The following is a 23,815-nucleotide window of genomic DNA, read 5'->3' as shown; positions in this document are numbered from 1 at the left end:
GACGCTCCACACTCCTGCTCTGTCGGCGACAGGCCCGCGGACGCTCCACACTCCTGCTCTGTCGGCGACCGGCCCGCGGACGCTGCCCGTTCCTGCTCTGTCGGCGACCGGCCCGCGGCCGCTCCCCATTCCTGCTCTGTCGGCGACGGGCACGCCCTCACGTTCCTGTCCAGGAGGTGGCGACAGTTCCCCAGCCGCCTCACGCTCCCGTCCAGGAGGAGGTGGAGTTGGTGATGCTGCTGCCGCCTTCTCACGTTCCGGTCCAGGAGGCGGCGACGGGGTCGCTGCCTTCTCACGTTCCTGTCCAGGAGGCAGCGATGGGGTCGCTGCCTTCTCACGTTGCTGTCCAGGAGGGGGCGGTACTGGCGCCGCCTTCTCACGTTGCTGTCCAGGAGGGGGCGGTACTGGCGCCGCCTTCTCTCGTTCCTGTCCAGGAGGTGGCGACAGTTCCCCAGCCGCCTCACGCTCCCGTCCAGGAGGAGGTGGAGTTGGTGATGCTGCTGCCGCCTTCTCACGTTCCTGTCAAGGAGGTGGCGGCGACGGGGTCGCTGCCTTCTCACGTTCCTGTCCAGGAGGTGGCGACGGGGTCGCTGCCTTCGCACGTTGCTGTCCAGGAGGGGCCGTACTGGCGCTGCCTTCTCACGTTGCTGTCCAGGAGGGGGCGGTACTGGCGCCGCCTTAACACGTTGCTGTCCAGGAGGGGGCGGTACTGGCGCCGCCTTCTCAAGTTGCTGTCCAGGAGGGGGCGGTACTGGCGCCGCCTTCTCAAGTTGCTGTCCAGGAGGGGGCGGTACTGGCGCCGCCTTCTCAAGTTGCTGTCCAGGAGGGGGCGGTACTGGCGCCCCCTTCTCTCGTTCCTGTCCAGGAGGTGGCGACAGTTCCCCAGCCGCCTCACGCTCCCGTCCAGGAGGAGGTGGAGTTGGTGATGCTGCTGCCGCCTTCTCACGTTCCTGTCCAGGAGGTGGCGGCGACGGGGTTGCTGCCTTCTCACGTTGCTGTCCAGGAGGGGGCGGTACTGGCGCCGTCTTCTCAAGTTGCTGTCCAGGAGGGGGCGGTACTGGCGCCGCCTTCTCAAGTTGCTGTCCAGGAGGGGGCGGTACTGGCGCCGCCTTCTCAAGTTGCTGTCCAGGAGGGGGCGGTACTGGCGCCGCCTTCTCACGTTGCTGTCCAGGAGGGGGCGGTACTGGCGCCGCCTTCTCACGTTGCTGTCCAGGAGGGGGCGGAACTGGAGCCGCCTTCTCACGTTGCTGTCCAGGAGGGGGCGGAACTGGAGCCGCCTTCTCACGTTGCTGTCCAGGAGGGGGCGGTACTGGCGCCGCCTTCTCAAGTTGCTGTCCAGGAGGGGGCGGTACTGGCGCCGCCGCCTTCTCACGTCCCTGTCCAGGAGGGGGCGGTACTGGCGCCCCCTTCTCACGTTGCTGTCCAGCAGGAGGCGGTACTGGCGCCGCCTTAACACGTTGCTGTCCAGGAGGGGGCGGTACTGGCGCCGCCTTCTCAAGTTGCTGTCCAGGAGGGGGCGGTACTGGCGCCGCCTTCTCAAGTTGCTGTCCAGGAGGGGGTGGTACTGGCGCCGCCTTCTCTCGTTCCTGTCCAGGAGGTGGCGACAGTTCCCCAGCCGCCTCACGCTCCCGTCCAGGAGGAGGTGGAGTTGGTGATGCTGCTGCCGCCTTCTCACGTTCCTGTCCAGGAGGTGGCGGCGACGGGGTTGCTGCCTTCTCACGTTGCTGTCCAGGAGGGGGCGGTACTGGCGCCGTCTTCTCAAGTTGCTGTCCAGGAGGGGGCGGTACTGGCGCCGCCTTCTCAAGTTGCTGTCCAGGAGGGGGCGGGGGCGGTACTGGCGCCGCCTTCTCAAGTTGCTGTCCAGGAGGGGGCGGTACTGGCGCCGCCTTCTCACGTTGCTGTCCAGGAGGGGGCGGTACTGGCGCCGCCTTCTCACGTTGCTGTCCAGGAGGAGGCGGTACTGGCGCCGCCTTCTCACGTTGCTGTCCAGGAGGGGGCGGGGGCGGTACTGGCGCCGCCTTCTCAAGTTGCTGTCCAGGAGGGGGCGGTACTGGCGCCGCCTTCTCAAGTTGCTGTCCAGGAGGGGGGGCGGTACTGGCGCCGTCTTCTCAAGTTGCTGTCCAGGAGGGGGCGGTACTGGCGCCGCCTTCTCAAGTTGCTGTCCAGGAGGGGGCGGTACTGGCGCCGCCTTCTCAAGTTGCTGTCCAGGAGGGGGCGGTACTGGCGCCGCCTTCTCACGTTGCTGTCCAGGAGGGGGCGGTACTGGCGCCGCCTTCTCACGTTGCTGTCCAGGAGGAGGCGGTACTGGCGCCGCCTTCTCACGTTGCTGTCCAGGAGGGGGCGGTACTGGCGCCGCCTTCTCAAGTTGCTGTCCAGGAGGGGGCGGTACTGGCGCCGCCTTCTCAAGTTGCTGTCCAGGAGGGGGCGGTACTGGCGCCGCCGCCTTCTCACGTCCCTGTCCAGGAGGGGGCGGTACTGGCGCCGCCGTCTTCTCACGTCCCTGCTGTACTGGTGCTGCCGCCTTCTCACGTCCCTGTCCAGCAGGAGCTCGGGAGTTTTGTGGAGCCACCCAGGAGCTGGAGAGACTTCGGGGTGGCGGTCATGGCTCTGGTCCTGCTCTCCATCATCTTCTTCACTCCTGAGTTCGCCCAGCCGCTTCAGGACCTGGCCTCGTTGGCGACCAATCCCTGGTCGTCTTGCAACGACGGCGTGGGAGGTTCTCATCTGGAGCAGTGGCCTGCCTTGTTCTGGTTCCTGCCTCACCGTTTGGTTCCTCACAGAGGTCGTCCGCCCGAATCGCCCCGTGGGGACCCTGGTGCTTGGCGTCCGGGTCGTCCTCCTGACCTGTCCGCCCGGACGCCTCGTGTTTGGTGGCCTGGATGGCCACCAGTCTGGGGTTCGGGGGGGGCGTCTGCCAATCTAAAGGGACTGTCCCCAATGCCCGTTCAATGTTGCAGACTGGTGTCAATCAGGACCGGTCCAGAGCCCTTGGGAATTCCAGGCGAATCACATCCACCCTGGGATCCTGCCACAGAGGACCCTTTTAACCAACTTGGTGACATCAACTGCAAAAATGGGAAAGCCCATTTCAGAGAACCCAGACTTTTCTTCCTCATGGAAAGGCATGTCAATGGAATTGAGGTGGTCTTCAAAGCATTCTCGCCAACAACGCACAACATCTCAAGTTGAGGTCACCAGTGCCCACTCCCCAATATACACAGTGTTGATTGGATGGTGGACCAGAATTTACAAAAACTTCTGGATTGCTTCAAATGTTTGTACATAGCCTCAGCAAACTCCCATGTCCAAGCTTTTGGTTCAGTGATCACCAAAGCTGGATTCTGCTTGGCCGCCCGGTACCCATCAGCTGCCTCAGGAGTCCCACAGGCCAAAAAGGTATGGTAGAATTCCTTCTTCAACTTGACCGGATCCCTCACCATTGGTGTCCGCCAACAGGTATGGGGATTGCAACAATGACAGGCCCCGAGCTCCTTACGGCCACAGCGCTGGTCGGCCACCTCATCAATGTAGGCATGGAACATGGTCTTCTCGGACTCAATTTCACCAGCATCCCCCGGAACATCACCAAAATTCTGTCAGAGGTGGAAGATGAAACTTCTGACAGGGGACTCTGCCAGACGTTCCCTGAAGACTCTCACAATATTTTTAAGCATGCCACATCTTCCCCCACCATTGGCGAAAACTCACGACCAGCTGGTGATCAGTTAACAGCTCTGTCCCTCTGTTCACTCGAGTGTCCAAGACATAGGGTCGGAAGTCCCATGACATGACCACAAATTTGATAATCGAACTTTGACCTAGTGTGTCCTGGTGCTCAGTGCACCTACGGGCATTATTATGCTTAAATATGGTGTTTATTCTGGACAATTCATGATGGACACAAAGGTCCAATAACAGAATACCACTTGGGTTGTGATCAGAATCAGAATCAACATTATTGGCCAAGTGTGTATCGGGGGACCGTTCCTCCTTATCACCCCTTCCAAGTCTCACTGTTATTGCCCATGTGAACATTGATGACCCCAGCAGAATGAGAGTCAGATTCAGATTTAATCGTGAAGTATATAACACCACACAAGGAATTTGTCTCTGGCAGTCGGTGCATCCCTGGTACGACATTCATGTTAGTATTGAGTCCCTAATTGGAGCGCTACCCAGCACCCTATCTAAGAAACTCCATCTGACAGGGGATTCTGCCAGGTGTTCCCTGAAGACCCTCACAATATGTTTGGGCAAGCCAAAATCTTCCCCAACCATCGGGACCAACTCACCACCAACTGGTGATCAATTAACTGCTATGCCACTCTGTTCGCTCGAGTGTCCAAGACATGCAGTCGCAAGTCCCACGACATGACCACAAATTTGACAATCAAACTGTGACCTACGGTGTCCTGGTGCTAAGTTTACGTGCGGGCACTGTTAGTCAGGACCATCTACCCACTCAAGGGGAAAGTGAGACTACCCTCTCGTCCATCAGAGTGAACCCCGACTCGAGAGAGTGGAAAAGAATCAAATCCCTCTCATGAGGACTTGTACCAGAGCTCAAGCCATATGTGGGGGAGAGCCCAACAATATCTAATCAGAGCTTCTGACCACAAACACCAGATTGGGCTCGTACCCTGCCAGAGATGACATTCCACGTCCACAGAGCCAGCTTCTGTAGCTGGGCATCGGATCACCAATGTCCAGGCTTTTCCCAGCACCCAGCTCACACTACACCTGAAACCAATGGTCCTGAGCAGGTGGTTAACACATGGGAAGTATTTTATCATTAGATCTATTTTCTCATCGTTTCTCTTATTGGTTGATTGATAGAATATAATATGAGACAAACATTTTACGTTTTGTTGATTTCAATAATCCAGCCAGCGATTTTCTGAGCTGCTTATCATCGCGAGGGTTGTGGGAGCCTATCCCAGCTGTCATCAGAAAGGAGACAGGGTACGCCCTGAACTGGTTCCCACCCAACTGCAGGGTACATGGAGACACTCAGAAACACACCTAGACAATTTATAGTCTCCAATTAATGCATATTTTTGGGCTGCAGACCTATGGGGGCACAACCCAATGCCATCTCTAGGCCGGTACCAAGCCCAGAAAAATGCAGATGGTTGCGTCAGGAAAGGCATCTGGCGTAAAACTGTGCCAAACAAATATGAGCATTAATCTAAAGAATACCATAAGGGATCGGTCGTGGCCCAGGTTAACAACACCTGCCCCCAGCAAAGTTAACCTGAGCATTGGCGGAAATTAAGCTTCTGTGTGTCAAAGACAAATAAGAGGAGGAAAGCGGAAGAAAGAAGAGAAGAAGAAGAAAAAGACTAACGGACAGAGCTCACAACTGAGTGTAGGGACTTTGAATGCTGGGACTATGACGAGACAAGATCAGCAGGTACAGCATCAAGGAAAGGAACTTTGAGGGACAGAGAGTGGTGGATTTTGCTAAAAGAATGGAGATGGCACGAGTGAACACTTTTTTCCAGAAGAGGAAGAAACATAGGGTGACGTACAAGGATGGAGTGAGAAGCACGCAGGTGGATTACCTTTTGTGCAGACGGTGTAATCTGAAGGAGGTTACTGACTAAGGTAGTGGTAGGGGAAAGTCTAGCTCAACACCATAGGATGTTGGTGTGTAAGGTGACACTTGTGGTGGGTAGGAAGATTAAGAGGACAAACACAGAGGACTGAGGAGTGGTGAAAGGAATACACCGCGATGCGACGTAGGGCAAAGATAGAAACGGTGAAGGCTAAACAAGAGGCATATGACAAAATGTACACCAGGTTGGACACAAAAGAAGGAAAAAATTACCTCTACAGGTTGGCCAGGCAGAGGGATACAGATGGGAAGGTTGTGTAGCAGCAGGTCAGGGTGATTAAGGATAGAGGTGGGAATGTGTTGACTGGTGCCTGTACTGTGCTAAATCGATGGACAGAATACCTTGAGAAGTTGATGAATGAAGAAAAAAAGGACCAGGGAGTGGCAATGATTAGTAGGGGGATTTAGAAAGGCACAAAAGAAGATGAAAAATGGAAAGGCAGTTGGTCCTGAAGACATACCTGTGGAGGTATGGAAGCAATTTAGGGAGGTGACTGAAGTTTTGACCAAGTTGTTCAACAGAATACTACCAGGCGAGAAGATGCCTGAAGAATGGAGGAAAAATGTGCGAGATCCCATTTTAACATCTTCATTTCTGCCCCCTCCAGTTCTGCTTCCTGTTGTCTCTTCAGTCCCACTGTCTCTAATCTCTATATCATGGCTAGCCTCACCACTGTTTTATAAACTTTGCCCTTCATCCAAGCTGAAACTCCGTGTTTCTCAGGAACAGCCCAGAAACTTGTCAGTTCTGAATTACTTGATTCTAATGGAGGTTTTAATGGTGTCAAGGCCTGTGGAAGAATCTATTCTTGGGCCCAATGTACAGTTAAAGACTCCCCCGACAGCCCAACTTCTGTGCAATGTCGAGAAAAATTGAGAAAAAAGAATTTAAGATTATCCTCATTAGGTCCATAAAAGTTTGGTAAATTCAATTGTTGTAAATCATTACTAACCCTAACCCTAACCTAAACCTAACCACTGTATTGTTTTGGACATTTGAAATGGTGTCTTGATCGATCAAAATAATCACTCTATCGATGGAAGTAAATATGTGCAACCAGGATTTGAATTTGAAATGCCACAGAAAACAGGATTTGAATTTGACATGTAAAGTGATTACAGTTTCAATAGTTGTATTTCAGTGTAACTTTTCAATGTTGATAATTCAACTGGCTACAATTCGCTGTCTGAAATTCATCAGGCTACAATTTGTTGTCTGAAATTAAAGTGGCTACAATTCACTGTCTAAAATTCTCCATCTGTGCCACCACGCGACGTCACATACGAAAGCGTAACTGGATTGGATGGCTGTGGCTCTAATACCCACTGTCCTCATGTCTTCCTTCACAACATCCATCAACCTTTTCTTTGGTCTTCCTCTTGCTGTTTTGCCTGGCAGCTCCATCCTCAGCACCCTTCTACCAATATACTCACTCTCTTGCCTCTGGACATGTCCAAACCATCGAAGTCTGCTCTCTCTAACCTTGTTTCCATAACCTCTAACTTTGGCTGTCTCTCTAATGAACTCATTTCTAATCCTATCCAACCTGCTCACTCCTAGCGAGAACCTCAGCATCATTTCTGCCATCGCAAGCTCTGCTTTCTGTTGTCTTTTCAGTGCCACTGTCTCTAGCCTATATATCTTGGCCGGGCTCACCATTGTTTTATAATTATTTGCCCATTATCCAAGCAGAGACTCTTCTGTCACATAAGACATCAGACACCTTCCGCAAGCTGTTTCAATCTGCTGTCACACCTACCTCACATCTCACCACTGTTCTGCTGGCCTCATACATGTCCTGCACTATTCTAACACATTTCTCCACCACACCAGACTTAAGCATGCGGTACCACAGTTCCTCTCTTGATACCTCTGAATAGGCTTTCTCGAGAGCCAATGTAGTAGACAATGTAGCTCCTTCTGGTCTTCTCTGTATTTTTCCACGAGCATCCTCAAGGCAAATAATGCATCTGTAGTACTCTTTCTAGGCATAGCCCATACTGTTGCTCAAAAACTCCACAGCCACCTCTCCACATTGCTTCCATACCTCCACTGGTATGTCATCACGACCAAGTGCCTTTCCATTCTTCATCCTGTTTAGTGCCTTTCTAACTTCCTCCTTACTAATCATTGCCACTTCCCTCCACACTTCTCTCTTCTACTCTTTCTTCTCTCTCATTTTCTTCATTCATCAACTGCTCAAAGTATTATTCCCATCTATTTCACACACTACTGGCACCAGTCAGCACATTTCCATCTCTATCCTTAAACATCCTTACCTGCTGCACATCCTTCCCATCTTTTTCCCCTCTGTCTGGCCAATCTGTAGAGATCCGTTTCTCCTTCTTTCGTGTCAAAATTGATTTACATGCCATATGCCTCTTGTTTAGCCTTTGCCGCCTCTACCTTTGCCCTTCGTCGGATCTCAATGCATTCCTTTTGCCTGTCCTCAGTCCTCTCAGTGTCCCACTTCTTCTTTGCTAATCTCTTTCCTTGTATGACTTCCTGTATTTTGGGGTTCCAGCACCAAGTCTCCTTCTCCCCTTTCTGACCAGAAGACAACCCAAGTACTTTCCTGCCTGTCTCTCTGATCACCTTGGCTGGAGTAGTCCACTTTTCCAGGAACTCCTCCTCTCCATCGAGAGCCTGTCTCATCACTTTCCAAAAGGCCAACAACATTCTTCCTTTCTCAGCTTCCACTAGATGGTTCTCTGCTCTACCTTTTTTTTCTTAATCTTCCAACACACCACCATCCTCAGCTGTCAAGATACACTCTTCTTTACCACCACCTCAGTCAGTAACCCCTTCAGATTATATCGTCTGCACAGAATATAATCCACCTGCGTGCTTCTACCTCCGCTCTAGTAGGTCACACTATGTTGCTGTCTTTTCTGGAAAAAAAAGTGTTCAATACTGCCATTTCCATCCTTTTTGGAAAGTCTGCCACCATCTGAACCTCAGGCTTCCTTTCCTGGATACCGTACTTACCTGTCACTTCATCCCTTCTGTTTCTTTCACCATTATGTCCATTACAATCTGCACCAATCACAACTCTCTCTGTGTCTGGGATTCTCAGAACTACTTCATCGAGTTCCTTCCAGAATTTCTCTTTCAACTTTAAGTCACATCCTACCTGTGGGGCATAGCTGCTGATCACATTATACCTAACACCATCAATTTCAAATTTCAGCCTCATTACTCAATCTGATACTCTTTTCACCTCCAAGACTTTCTTAGCCAGCTCTCCCTTTAATATAAACCCTACTCCATTTCTCTTCTATTCTATAATATATATAAATATATCTATGTAGCTATATATATATATATATATATATATAATATATATATATATATATATATATATATATATATATATAATGTAAACAATTTAAACCCTACTCCTAAACTTCTAGCCTTACTATATTTTCACCTGCTCTCTTTGCCACGTCCCATCGGAAACGAGAGTAGGACCCAAATGCAGGAACTCGGAAGACGCAAGGTAGTTCAAGAAGAGACACGTTTATTGTATGCAGAGATCGGGGATCGAGCAGGCAGTCCGGTGCAGCAGCGGTAGTTCGGACGTCGGGCGAAGAGAGCAGATGAGCAGACGGGCAGGAGTCGGTACACGGGAGAACAATCAACGCAGGCAGAAGTATCAAGGAGTCAGGCTTACAAGGTTGGTCGGAGAACGGACGAAGGTTGGTACACACAGGTTCAATCAGGAATACGAGAGTGCTGGAACGGGACATAAAGCTCAACGAACTGGCGGAGGACCAGTCGTCACCGGGTCCTATATATACAGGGGATGATCAGCCCGCATGAGGCGCAGGTGTGTGCCTCCCAATTAGCGCAGCCGCGCGGGCACCCGCACAGCTCATGCTGAAGCGGCAGGATCATGACACTCTTGGATGGACAAGATAGCAACCTTTCTCCTAATCACCATGTCAATCAACTCCTGTCATAGTCCCAACATTCAAAGTCCCTACCCTGAATTGGAAGCTTTGTGCATTCCTCTTCTTCTTCTGCCGATGAATCCGCTTTCCTTCTCTTCTTTGTCTTCGACCCACAGTAGCTGAATTTTCACCAACGTCCTGCAGGTTAATGGTACCGGGGGCGGGCATTGTAAACCCAAGCCACAACCGATCCAGTATGGTATTTAGATGAATGCTCATATTTGTTTGGCACAGTTTTACGCTGGATGCCCTTCCTGATGAAACATTCTGCATTTATCCAGGCTTGGGACTGCCCAACAGATTGCACTGGCTTGTGCCCCCATAGTGCTGCATTTTGTCAGTTCATTATTGTGAAAATATTTATAGGTTTTATAATGAAAGATTTAACTAATTACCTCATTTTGTCTGAAATATGCCAAGTACAAATACTGTTTACATATTTTATGCATTCTGGTACCAAGATACATATACATCCCCGTTACATTGCAGTCTTTCACGAGTGGTTATGGTCCCAATTGACCGCGGAAAATGAGGGATTACTGTACTGGCCTGCTGTCTTGGTACTCTGTATGAGTCTATTTTTCATGTTATGTTGGTGAGTGAGAAGGGAATGACATCCATGTGCATGATATGGCTCTTTGCCAGAACAGTTCATCTCTGACTGTTTGGCCACCCTTGGTATAGAACAGGGGTGCCCTGGGGGATAAAGTATATTGAGGATTCTTTATGTGTAAATGTATGTTTGTGTGCCTTGCATAACCGCATGATCCAATACTGCACAATACAACATAGTGAACCATAAACATTTTTTGTAACTATACGAGTTCACGTTGATGATCACTCAACACCATACAAATGAAAATGCACACCTTGGCGGTGTCACTCACGTCAGTGGATTCATCCGACTGCAGTGAGAAACACTCACAATCGCCGATGCCCTTCCACGGATCGGCCATGGCTTCACAGCGCTGTGTAACTGTACTCCTTTACAGCTGCAGAGATTTTATTGAAGATGATATTTCCGCCTTATTTTTAAAAGATCAGAACAACTAGTCAGCTGTGCCTCTTTATGTGTGATGTGACGAACCAGGAAACGATGCTTCGTGGCGGCTTTCGCTGTTGAACTATTTTGTGTGAAAAGTTCACTTTTCTCATTCTCAGCTTGCTTTCCGGCGGAATGTCGGTGTCGTATTTTCCATAAACAGTTAAAAAATGCCGTTGCACATTTCACGACATTGGCAAATGAGGCAAACGCGCTTCGAAAATGACATTAAAAAGTTGGCTGCCTCCCATTCCGTATGAAAGTGATAAGTTTTTGTCTTCTTTACTACAGCATTCATACTCATGTTTGTTCAGATTTCTTAAGTGAAAGCTTAAAATAGGGGGAAATCACTGACAGTATGTTTTCCTGTACTGTCCTTGTTTGTACATGCGCAGTGAGCTAAAGTAAAAAAAAAAAATACGGCTGTCTTTTTTTTTTTTCTCGGCATGCCATCGCGATCGACCGAAACTCCGCATTGAGCACCCCTGGTATAGAAGAATCCAAACATCAAGAAAGTCAACCATCAGTGCAGCCCACTACCAGTCAGAGCTTTATGTTTGAGTGGCTCAACGGAAGCCTCCCCTCAGAGCAAGACACTTGAAAGCACTCATGAAGTTTTCCCCAAAAAAATAAATAAATAACAACCTTACCCATCACAGTTGGCACAAATATATAGTGCCTGAAATAAACATTTCCCAAGTCACTATTCCATCCATCCATCCATCCATCCATCCATTTTCAGAGCTGCTTATCCTCACAAGCGTCACGGTGTCCAAGGAGCCTTAGGGTCACGGGGTCCAGGAGCCTTTCCCACCTATCATTGGGCAGGAGGCAGGGTACACCTTGAACTAGTTGCCAGCCAATCGCAAGGGAGACCCAGACAACAGTCACACAATCACACTTACGGGCAATTGAAAGTGTCCAATTAATGCACGTTTTTGGGATATGGGAGGAAACCAGACTGCAAGGAGTAAACCCAAACAGGCGGCGGCAGGATTTGAACCCGGTCCTGAGAACTGTGAGACCAATGATCTAACTAGTTACACAACCGTGTCGCCGGACTTCATTATCATGGGCTAAAATGCCCATTGACTGGAGGATGGGAATTAAAGCAGCACAGTCAGTGTCTAGCCTTTGAGACCTGATGTTGGTAAAAAATATGACAATTAGGTCTGTAATAAGAGAGGCTCCTATCCCCTACCTAACTAGAATTTTTAAGGACCTATCCACAGAGGCTTAATTTCAAATCTTCTAAACTAAGAGGTGACAAGTCTAATTCTTTTATTCTGTTCACAGTGAACTTTGCATATTTAATAAAGACACCCTCAAATAATCAACTTGTTAATGCATTAGTAATGCATTAATCCATGCTAATTGCACATTGGTGGACCCATTGGTAGCCAGTCAACAAAACCTTGTACACATTAAAAGGGATATTTATATATATATATATATATATATATACACACACACATACATATATATATACATACACACACACGCGCGCACACACACGTATATGCAGCACGGTGGCGCAGCTGTAAAGTATTATCCTCACAGTACTACTCCGGGCACTCCGGTTTCCTCCCACATCCCCAAAACATGTAACATTAATTGGACACTCTCAATTTCCCCTTGGTGTGAGTGTGACTGTTGTCTGTCTCTATGTGCCCTGCGATTGGTTCAAGGTGTACGCTGGCTCCTGCTCGATGGCAGCTTGGATAGGCCCCAGCACTCCTGGGACCCTTGTGAGGATAAGGGGCTAAGAAAATGGATGGATAGATAGATAGAGCGACAGATAGATGGATGGAAAGAAAGAAATGAGTATTACATCATTACGAAATCCTGAGATGTTTGAGGAAGGAAATTCCATCGCAGATGAATGCAGTTTGCAAGGGGCATGCACCAAAACATGTAGGACATTCCAAACTGAGGAAAAATTAGAAATGCCATCATCGTAACAATTACAGATTCCCACTAATTGAAATCAGGTCTGTTAACGCTCCTGTTAACGCAAACGGAGTTAGCGTGCGTAGGTCTGTCAACCGTCTTTTCGGGAATCTTGCCAAAGAAGCATGATGAATATTTACCCACATTATCCCTTTACGCTCAGCAGCATTGACATGAAACATAGGTGAGTTTAGCTCCAGACACACTCACACAGCATTACTCTATTCTCTTATGTCGTGCTATTAATAAATTCAAAACACTGCATTGGCTGCTTTAATTAATCAGTGGTGTCATGCCACATTACCGAACTCCTAGTATCGAATTTGAGAAGCATGTTGTGCATTTACCATGTAAGAATATCCAATCCACTGGTTGGTCCACAGTCGTCCTCTGTGTGCGCACTGCTTATCACTGGAATATAGAGCCTTTTGGGTGGACAAAAATGCAAGTATTATTTGCTCCAAAAAGGAAATCCCAATAATCTGTCCGAACAATCAAATGGGTGGAAAAATGGGCCAAAAATTCGTAAGTTAATCGCGAGATTTCACGTCGACAATAAGAACGCCATTCTCCGACAATCGAACATGCACTCACTACATTCTGAGTGTTTGACGCACAAACGACGACTTCACAAATGGCGTTGATGCTGGAAAGATGAACCGGACTGCCCGCTCCTCGCGATACAAGCTGCACTTGGCTTAGAGGGTGGGGGGCGCTTTCCTCTTCCGACAGCTTAATGGAGCAAAGGGGTGGGAGGCGAGCTCCGCCACAACAGCTTGCTTTGTTCGTTATAGAAATTAATTTATCATGTAAATTCGAGTCTCCTATTTGTGTGTAAATCTGTGTTAACACCAGCATATGTAATGTATGAAAATAAATCTTTCTGTAACACCACATGCAGTACAGCTTTCTAGGATGATCGTTGTGGGCTCGCAGACTGGTGCTTTTTGTTGTTCACACAAGAACAAGTAGCAGAAATTCCATTTGGTCGTTTGCTAAAAAAAAAGTAATTACTGGACTTAAACAAGGTTGTCATAACAGTATGTTAATTGTATGAAAAACACCCGATTCACACCATGTAACAGGAAATTGAGAGTACTGTAGTGGTTATTTAAAAAAATTAAAAATAAGGCAGGATGCAATAATTATTTGGTGACTGATATTCTGTGATGTCCTAAACATCTAACTTGACTCCACTCTGTAAATTGTTTAAAAAAAAAAATCCACAGTTCAGTTAGTGTCTTGGTTTTGTGAGTGTTCAGAAAATAAACAGGTTTATTTTCTCAAAAAATAAAATGTCACAAAAACAATATATACATACTGTTATTTATTTATATGTTATATAGATGTGTATATATATATATATATATATATATATATATATATATATATATATATATATATATAAGCCCCACCCCAGTCTGTCTGGTAGCCATCCAGGCCATCCAAAGCAAGGAGGGTCCCATTGGCAAAGCAGGAACCAAACAGGAGCAGCCTTCCTAGGCATGGTCAAGAGGTGGTGTCTGCTGCTGTAGTTGAGAAGCTGCGGCTGCTGCTGTTGCTGGTCAAGAACTGCCAAGTCATGGTCAAGAGGCGGCAGCTGCTGCTGCAGGTTGAGCACCACCGAGGCATGATCAAGAGGCGGCGACTGCTGATGCTGCTGGTCAAACACCGAGGCGTGGGTGAGAGGGAGCTGGGGGATGCGTGCCACCGAGGCGTGGGTGAGAGGGGACTAGGAGGATGAGCTCCGGTGAGACATGAGCAAGAGGGAGCAGGGGGTCGGGCACCGCCGAGATATGAGTACATGGTGGACGTTGCGGGCCATGGGACATGAGCAGGTAGTGGATGGCACGCGCTGGGCGCTACCCGAACAAGATCAGATGATGAACTTGCTGATCAAATTATACATAATACCCTCCATTTCAAGTTACAGCCTCATCACTCGATCTGATACGCTTTTCACCTCCAAGACATTCTTAGCCAGCTCTTCCTTTAAAATAATCTCTACTCCATTTCTCTTCCATCTACTCCATGGTAAAAACCCTGCCCTAAATGTCGAGCCTCATTAACTTTCCACCTGCTCTCTTGGATGCAAAATATATTAACCTTTCAGCTAATCACCATGTCAACCAACTCATGAGCGTTTTCTGTCATTGTCCCAACTTTCAAAGTCCCTACACTTAGTTGTAGGCTTTGTGCATTCCTCTGCTTCTTCTGCCAATGAATCCGCTTCCCCCCTCTTTTTCTTTGTCTTTGACCCTTACGAGTTGAATTTCCACCGACGCCCTGCAGGTTAACGGTGCCTGGGGCAGGCGTTGTTAACCCGAGCCACGACCGATTCTGTATGATATTCTTTAGATGAATGTTCATATTTGTTTGGCAAAGTGTTAAGCCCTTTCTGACGCAACCGTAATGCCATTGACACGTAGATCATGATTGATGTATTAAGCACACCTGAATCAATCGATGGGATGGGTGATTCGCTTATGTCTTTTTTTTGGCACACACTTCTACAATTTACCAATACAACCTTTTGTCAGGGGCATGGTCATGCCTTGTGTATTGTGTCTAATGTTTCCAGTTCGTTGTGTGTCTGAGTTTGCGTAGCATTCCTGTGCCACCATCATTAAGTCGAGTCTAATTTTTGTCATATGCCATGTTTTTCCCATTGTAGTTAGTTATCTGACCTCGTTTCTGTTTTTTTTTTTTTTTTTTTATTTGGACCTTGCCTTTTTGCCTGTTTTTGGACTGCCTATCTGTGTTTTGAACTCTGCCAGGAATTAACCTCCCCATAAATCCACATCCTTGACTTAGAGTCCTGGATTTGGGTCCTCTCCTGGCCCCTGCTTGTGACACCTTTAGCGATTAGAATGCTTCTCTCTCTCTCCTCTCTCTCTCTCTCTCTCTCTTCTCTCTCTCTCTCTCTCTCTCTCTTCTCTCTCTCTCTCTCTTCTCTCTCTCTCTCTCTCTCTCTCTCCTCTCTCTCTCTCTCTCCTCTCTCTCTCTCTCTCTCTTCCAGCGCCTGTTCCCAATCAGCTGTCATCACTACTCCTATTTAACCCTAGCTCTTTCCAGAGATCGACACCAAAGTATTGCTGCCTTACATAGCGGTACCAAGGCCCACTTCCCCAAGTAAGCTACATTATTCTTTGTGCTCCTATTAACTCTTGTTTCTCCTCATTCCTAGTGCTCACCAGTATTCCTGACCCACGTGATTCTTGCCACCAAGCGAGCCGGCTCTTCGGTCCACTGCCTTCCACCTGTCCATGCCACTGCCTATCCACACATCCAGAACCACCTCCATAACCTTTCCAAAATGTGTTCATGATATTACATCTTGCCTCTGCCTGCTCTTGGGTCCAGATCCTCTCACTACATGACAGAATACTTTGGTCATCACGAAACTAGCAATGATTGCCTTCTTCTTCTTCTTTTCCTTTCAGCTTGTTCGTCAGGGGTCGCCACAGCGTGTCATCTTTTTCCATCTCAGCCTTTCTCGTGCATCTTTCTCTCTAACACCCATTGTCCTCATGTCTTCCCTCACAAAATCCATCACCCCTTTCTTTAGTTTTCCTGTCACTCTTTTGCCTGGCAGCTCCATCCTCAGCACCCTTCTACCAATATACTTCACTCTCTCACCTCTGGACATGTCCAAGCCATCGAAGTCTGCTCTCTCGAACCTTATCTCTAAAGCATCCAACTATGGCCGTCCCTCTAATTAGCTCAATTCTAATCCTATCCAACCTGCTCATTCCGAGCGAGAACCTCAACGTCTTCATTTCTACCACCACCAGTTCTGCTTGCCTGTTGTCTCTTCAGTCTCTAATCCGTACATCATGGCCGGCCTCACCACTGTTTTACAAACTGTGCCCTTCATCCTAGCAAAGACTCTTCTGTCACATAAAACACCACAAATCTTCCGCCAGCTGTTCCAACCTGCTTGGAGCCGTTTCTTCACTTCACTTCACTTCCTGACATTTGGTGAGAGAGGGCTCCACTCTTCTAACCACTCTCCCACTCCGAGCACCATGCTGTTCACTGCACACCCGGCTCCTGCACCTTCCTTTAACTTTTACAGGTTTTATTCTGTTGTGAGTTCTAGTTCTCCCGGTCAGGCTCTTCCTCATGTGATGTTGGTTTTACCGGCTCTATGTGCTCCAGATGAACATAAATGTCTTGTTGTGTCTTGTTTTTTCTCTTCCTGTCTCTCTCAATTTCATATAACCAAATGACTTTTAGTGTGATCTTTAGTGTAAGGGGTCACAACTAACGAAACTTGTACCCTTTCCTCTTATTGCAAAAAAAATCCTTTCTTTTGTAATAAAAATCCACAAAGACAAGATTATCTCCTTGCTTATGGTGTCAGAATTTTTTATTTTTTTTGCCAAAACACATGAAAAAAGTGGGATTCCAGGATTGATCGTCGATCCAGGGGCTCTCTGGACCAGTGACTGATCATCCAGGACATGCACACTAGTTCTGTTCTTACCCAAGAATTAGGACTGAGGACTACCCAGCTGCCTTCCTGGTGATCCAGCCATCCCCTCGGAATTCAAAACAAAAAAAAACATTTATTTATAGATTTTTCGAGGAAACAATGTTGTCTTTGTAATAGTTCAGTGAGGGATCGAGTTCACAACACCTGACTGTGTGGGGTTCGAGTCCCGAGGTTTAAATTCAGTGAGGCGTTTGCTGCTGCAAGACCTGATAGTAATAGAAAGAGTTCCTGGACTTAAATTCAGTGAGGGGGGTCTGTGCCTCAAGATCTGACAGTGAGGGATTAAAGTCCCCAAGAGCCAACATTTAGGGGTTCGAGTCCCAAAGCCCTAGCATTTAGCGGTTGGAGTCCCCGACAATTTCTAAGACGTTCAAATATTGTGATAAAGTGATGTGTTTCCATAAAATGGGGAGTGGGGAGAGAAAAAACAGTGATGAGAGCAAAACAGTGATAAGAGCCAAAACCGGGATTTACTAGTGTAGACATCATCAATTATAACCCAGATGCACGGGAAATATGGGGAAAAATCTACAGCATGGGTGGAGAAATGGATCGCTGACTATGGTTTTTCAGTCACAGGAAGTTTAAGTATCTGGCAGTTAAAAAAATTTAAAGAAAGGTTGGAGGAGGAGAAAAGTTTAAAGAAGAACAAGACAATTAAAATTAAGGATTTAGAAGAAATTGAGAAAAATGCTAAATGCTTGGAAATATGGTTGACAAAAGCTAATAAGTGAGAGAATTGTCAAAAGAGATTAGACAAGGGAAAAGTGAAAAAAAAAGAAGTGTAAAGAAACTGATAACTCTGTATCTCCTCCTGTGACACTGTATCCGAGGTCACCTGGTGGAATACGTCGGGACAATACCAGTGACGTGGTACCCCCATATCCTCTGCAAGTCAAACAGCAACCTGAGCAACCATGTTGCTCCCTCCTCTGCTTTCAACCGCTGTGCTCCCCCCCCATCTGCATACAAGCTGCTGGTGCTGGTGCTTCTTCCTGCTCTCAGCCTGCTCAGCTGGCTCCTGCTGGCAGCTTGCCACCTCCTGTCATGGGACAGAAAAATTGGATTCCGGCTCCGCATTCATCGGCAGTTACCATACAGAAGGCCAAGATGTATCTGAACTTCTGCATGTCAATAATTGAGTTCCCCAGTCCAGACGGTTAACCTGTCCTGGCATACCATCACATGGACCTGGAAATTAAAGAGGCAATAAAGGAGTGGCCACATCCCAATGAAGGTGGCCTTTTATCTGCGGTATGTGACAAGCCAAACATCTTGAGACTAAAGAATGCACCCAGAAGAAAAAATAAGGGACCTTGGCAAAGGGACTGCCCAAAAAGATGTCAAGATGCCAAGATGCTCAGCCTACGTGGTGTCATGTCTGACTGACAGGACCCTGAGCAGTGCCGTTGATAGACAAACACACCTGCATCAAACACACGCTCTTCACAATGACGAATCGCTTACTACTGATACATTGCATGCCTCGATTCAAGATAAGATTACTGCTTTAGAGAAAAGCCCAACCAAACGGTATTTGCATGCTTTTAAAAAATGCCACCTACATGAACTTTCCCACAGTTGACTGTTTGGTTAATAATAGGCTCATTACTTTCCTTGTCAATTCAGGAGCTTCAAATTTGTGATAATGGCTTCCGAGCCCGTAATTCAAACTGTTTTGTTAATGTATGCAAATGACGCATGATATGACATGACAAAAGATAGGTTTGATGTCACTGACATGTCCCATTGATTTGTTGGGAAGGGATCTCATGATAAAATGCTGACAGTATTGAAATTACGCATGCGGTAGATAGTGTGGAATCATCATTTGTTAGATCTAGGCCTGACAACCTCCTGTACATTTATCAATGGTGAATCAGCTGTCCAATTAGTACCTATATGACAAGATTTGCGGCTCAGTTCATTTCTCACAGTTCTGACATAATGAGCAGCGACAAATTGTATTGTACATGTGTACGATCTTTATCGATGTCAGCACGGGATTGATTGGGCACCAACATCAGATCCGACAATCTATTTTTCGGAGTCTGTTAATGCACACCGAAAGACTTTTAGTGTGCGGACACGCACCCTGGACTCCGTTTCACATTGAAGTTGACCTTATTCCAATATCAGTCGTTTCACACACAAAATCCTATGGTCATTTCTCTTGTACTGGGGCAAGTCCCATCAATACTGTGGGCTTCCAGTAAGCATAATTAAAACCTTTCCACCTGTTTGTATTGAGGCTAAATCGTCTTATCGCCCTGTACAGTGTCAATACCGATTGCACGCAGATGCTGTTGATGGTATTCAAACGGTATTTGAAGATCAAAGCTGGAATTATTGCACCATTTATCTCACAATGAAGACGACCTTTTTCCAATCCCAGTCGCTTCACACACACACTCCTCTGGACATTTCTCCTCCGCTGGAGCAAGTCCCAGTCAATACTGTGGGCTACCAGTAAGCATAATGTTGGGCTAACTAAAAACTGTCCACTAGTTCAGATTGAACCTAAATCATCTTATCACCCTGTACAGCATTTATACTCATTGTACACAGATGCTGTTGACGGTATTTGACCGGTATTTGAAGCATTGCTCAAAACTGGAATTATTGTACAATGGGATAATTCTCCAGTTCAAATTCCAATATTTCTGGTGAAAAAAAATCAGACCTGAAGGTTAACCAACTAAATGGCGTTTTGTTCAACATTTACAAGCTCTCAATGCTGCAATAAATGCTCTGCCTTATTGTGTGCCAAACCCTTTTCCATTTTGAGCCAAATTCCATCTGGCACTTTTCCAATTTTTTTCTGTGCCAGTTCACAAATATTCACAATATTGTTTTGTTTCCACTTTGGAGGGGAAAAAGTACACTTGGACACGGTTGTGACAAGGATTGACATGCAGCCCCACCCTGTTCTGTGAGGGACTTGTCCACAGTGTTGAAACTTTGACACTCACACCGGGCACAGCTTTGCTACAATATGTTGATGGCTGCTCTCACCAAAGAACAGTGTGAGAGTCATACAGTTGCTTTGTTTAAACACCTCGCGTTAAACACCTTCATCAAACTGCAGTTTGTCTCACAAAAGTTCAAGTTTCTAGGACACATCCTCACTCCTCAAGAGAAAATGCTTTCTCCTGCTCAGGTGCAGGAAATCATTGACACACCCAAAAAACTCACAAAGAAATAGGTGTTGTCATTTTTTTCATTCCTTCGTTCCTTCATTCCAGTACGGATCTTCCCTCTCCACTGTCCCACGTCCTCTTTCTCTCACTGACCTTCACTTGTTAGCTCATCCAGCTAAATGTGCTGTTTGGCGACGGTGCGGGGCAACTTTCGAAAAAGGTGTTTGGAATGGCCCTGACGTTAAGACTTGTATCCCGCCCGATGTCTTTTCTTTTTCTTTTGCTAAAATGATGCAAGGGTTGAACCATGTTTCAAATGGGGAGCTTTTGGATAGACAACAATTTGACCTCAAAACACATTGTTGCTATCATGCCCAGTCCAGCGGTGCAGTAGAAAAAGAAAATGGGACTCTAAAAGCTAAACTGAGTAAATGTTGTGAAGACACGAAGTCAAATTGGAGAGTGTCTGCCAATTGTCTTTATGTATATGAGGATCCATGTGTGTCCGAGGCACAATCTGTCCCCGTTTTGGATCCTGTTAGCACGTCCTCCGGATGTTGGACTCCATCTTCCAGGCTTGCAGATGGGCACACCTTTGCGAAGACAACATGATCAGATATTGCGCATCTTTGACTAACCTGCAATCTGATGTCAGGAAACAGGTTCATGCAGCACTACTGAGGGTAGCAGATGGACGCTTGCATGTCGTCAAACCTGACAAAGAACTTCCGGTGGAAAACATGGAGGCATCAGCACTGGCTGGGCCCTTTTTAAGTTCTCCTTGTGGCCAACACTGCGGCGAAGGTTGCTGAAAGGACTATGTGGGTTCACGCATCACACTGACCTTGGACTGAATAAAGGTTTCCTCTGCAACGTCTGCGTGTCTCTGGAGTCGTGCATTTGGGTCCGCCCTCGTGCCCCGTTCGTGACAGAACGATCTAGCCATAACATGGACCCAGCCGACTCCGAAGCCATCCGCCGTGCGCTGCAAGTTAAGGGCAAACGCCTGGTCGAGCAGGAGGCTGATCTCCAGGTTACTAATGAACGGATCCATGAGCTCTGTGCCCAGCTGGAACCGTGGCTAGCTTCTCAAGGTAGCGCGGCTGCTACGCCAACGAGGGTCGTTCCGCCTGTTACGGAGCCTCCCCGTGCCGGTATAACTCTGCTCTCCGGACCAGAGCGGTTCTCAGGCGACTCCGGCAACGTCAAGCCCTTCCTGGCGCAGTGCAACCTCCATTTTGAACTGCAAGCATCCGCTTTTCCCACGGACCGCTCCCGTATCGCCTTCGTCATTTCCCACATGACGGGGAGGGCGGAAGCGTGAGTCACTGCCGAGTGGAGTCGTAACTCGGAGATCTGCCGTTCATGGACGAGGTTCGTCTGCGCGCTCACCCAGATTTTCCAGTACGCGGCTCCGGAATGCCAGGCGGCGTCCTCGCTCATGACACTTCGTCAAGGACGTCGCCGCGTGTCCGACTACGCTATTGAATTCCAGATCTGGGGTGCCGAGAGCCGTTGGAACGAGGAGGCCCTCCATGACGCGTTTTACCAGGGACTGTCCCCACAGATCCGTGGCCACGAAGCCTTTGCTAGACTCCCTCATCGCATTGGCCCTCAAGGTGGATCAGCGCCTGACTGTGCAGGGGCAGATGGACGGCCTGGAGGAGGAGGAGACGGAGAGGCTCAGCCCGGTCGCTTCCCGGCCACCCACGTTGTCTGCCAAATCGGAACCCATGCAAGTGGAGGGGCTCGGCAGCACAGCGGAGGAGCGCTTACGTCGGCGACGAGAAGGGCGCTGTATCTATTGTGGTCGTTTGGGACACGTAATCGCCCACTGTCTGACTTGGCCAAAGCGCCCCGACCTTGGGATCTCGACGCCGGTGAGTATGCGGTATACGGGCGCTAAGTCGGGGCGACCGCTGTTGCACCTCACAGTCGGGACAGACGCTCATTCGTGCTTAGTGACCGCGTTCATTGACTCCGGTTTGGATGCGAACCTCATACATCCTCGGATAGTCGAAGCGTTGCGGGCGGCAACCTTCCCCACACAGCGGCCTCGTGTTGCTTACGCCGCCAACGCCAAGTTCCTCTGCCACGTAACACGCGGCACGCAAACAATACGTATGGACTTTCCGGAAATGGACACAGAGCGTATTAGTTTCATCGTTTTCAATTCTAGCAACAGTGACATAATCCTGGGGAGCCCGTGGCTCAAGAGACACAACCTACACATTGATTGGGTCACGGGTCGGATTAGGGCATGGAGTGAGGACTGTCGCAAGCAGTGTAGTCACAGTACCCTCCTGCTACCATGATTTGAAGGAGGGGTTTTTTTTGGAGTCTAAAGCAAGATCTCTGCCGCCGCATCGGCCCTATGACTGTGCCATCGAACTCCTCCCGGGTACCTCACCCCCCAAAGGGAAACTGTTTTCTTTGACAGGACCAGAGCACCAGGCAATGAGGGAGTACATCGAGAAGTCCCTGGCAACCGGACTCATTCGACCGTCATCCTCACCAGTCGGCGCGGGTTTTTTTTTTCATTAAGAAAAAGGATTCCACCTTGCGACCCTGCATCGACTACAGAGGATTGAATGACATCACGGTAAAGAACAGGTATCCCTTGCCCCTGATAGCTTCAGCCTTTGAACTCCTCCAAGGAGCCCGGATCTTCACCAAGTTGGACTTGCGCAGCGCGTATCATCTGGTGCGGATCCGGGAGGGCGACGAATGGAAGACGGCTTTCAACACTCCCACGAGTATCTCGTGATGCCCCTCGGACTGACGAAACGCCCCGGCCGTCTTTCAAAACTTCATTAATGACGTGCTTCGTGAGTTTGTGAATAAATCTGTTTTTGTATACCTGGATGACATTGTCATCTTTTCGGCAGACCTCACCTCTCACATTCGACAAGTCAGAGAAGTGCTCCGGCGTCTGCTGCAGCACCAATTGTACGTAAATATGGACAAGTGTGAGTTCCATCGGGCATCCATGTCCTTCCTGGGCTTTGTCCTGGCAGAGGGAGAGATACGTATGGACCCCGGGAAGGTCAACGCGGTGCTGCGCGTTGGAGGAATGGCGGCACTGGCTGGAGGGCTCGCAAGTACCGTTCATACCGTCTTCACGGACCATAAGAACCTTGAATACCTGAAGTCTGCGAAGAGGTTGAACGCCCGCCAGGCCAGGTGGGCCCTGTTTTTCACCCGCTTCCGCTTTACTCTGTCCTTCCGCCCAGGCTCCAAGAACGGCAAGCCGGACGCAATCTTGCGGATCCACGAGGGAGGGCGCACGTATTCAGAAGCCGGTACTATCCTGACAGAGGCGTGCTTCGTGTCCGGCTTCACTTGGGCGGTCGAGTCGCGGGTAAAGGAGGCCCTGGGAGAGGTTCCGCCGCCCGCAGATTGCCCGTTGGACCGCCTTTTCGTTGTTCAGGCTCTGCGGGGAGAAGTTGTCAACTGGGCTCATACCAACAACACGGTCTGCCATCCGGATATGGCGAAGACCCGCTAGGTGGTCGAACAGAGGTTCTGGTGGCCTAGCCTGGGCAAGGACGTGAGGGACTTCGTCAATGCCTGTCCGGTATGTGCGGCCAATAAGTCGTCTCGCTTACGACCGG

At 48.5% G+C, this 23,815-nt stretch overlaps 1 protein-coding gene across 16 annotated transcripts in view; it reads right to left on the bottom strand.

The window, feature by feature from the left end:
• nlgn1 (neuroligin 1) overlaps positions 1 to 13,715 on the bottom strand; it is a 290,450-nt gene extending 276,735 nt beyond the window's left edge. For 3 of the 16 annotated variants that reach the window (XM_061825527.1, XM_061825514.1, XM_061825525.1), the window contains exon 1: positions 12,911 to 13,710. The gene's annotated coding sequence lies outside the window, so the exon portion shown is untranslated. Of the gene's footprint in view, positions 1 to 10,440; positions 10,564 to 12,910 lie in introns of those variants that run through there. The other 13 variants (XM_061825516.1, XM_061825518.1, XM_061825519.1 and 10 more) reach the window with 8 other exon arrangements.
• Positions 13,716 to 23,815: the final 10,100 nt, after the last annotated feature.

Source organism: Syngnathoides biaculeatus, chromosome 7, assembly GCF_019802595.1.
Source record: "Syngnathoides biaculeatus isolate LvHL_M chromosome 7, ASM1980259v1, whole genome shotgun sequence".
NCBI classification, from domain to species: Eukaryota; Metazoa; Chordata; class Actinopteri; order Syngnathiformes; family Syngnathidae; genus Syngnathoides; species Syngnathoides biaculeatus.
The sequence above is the reverse complement of the archived record's forward strand: the minus strand, read 5'-3'. Positions and strand labels throughout refer to the sequence as shown.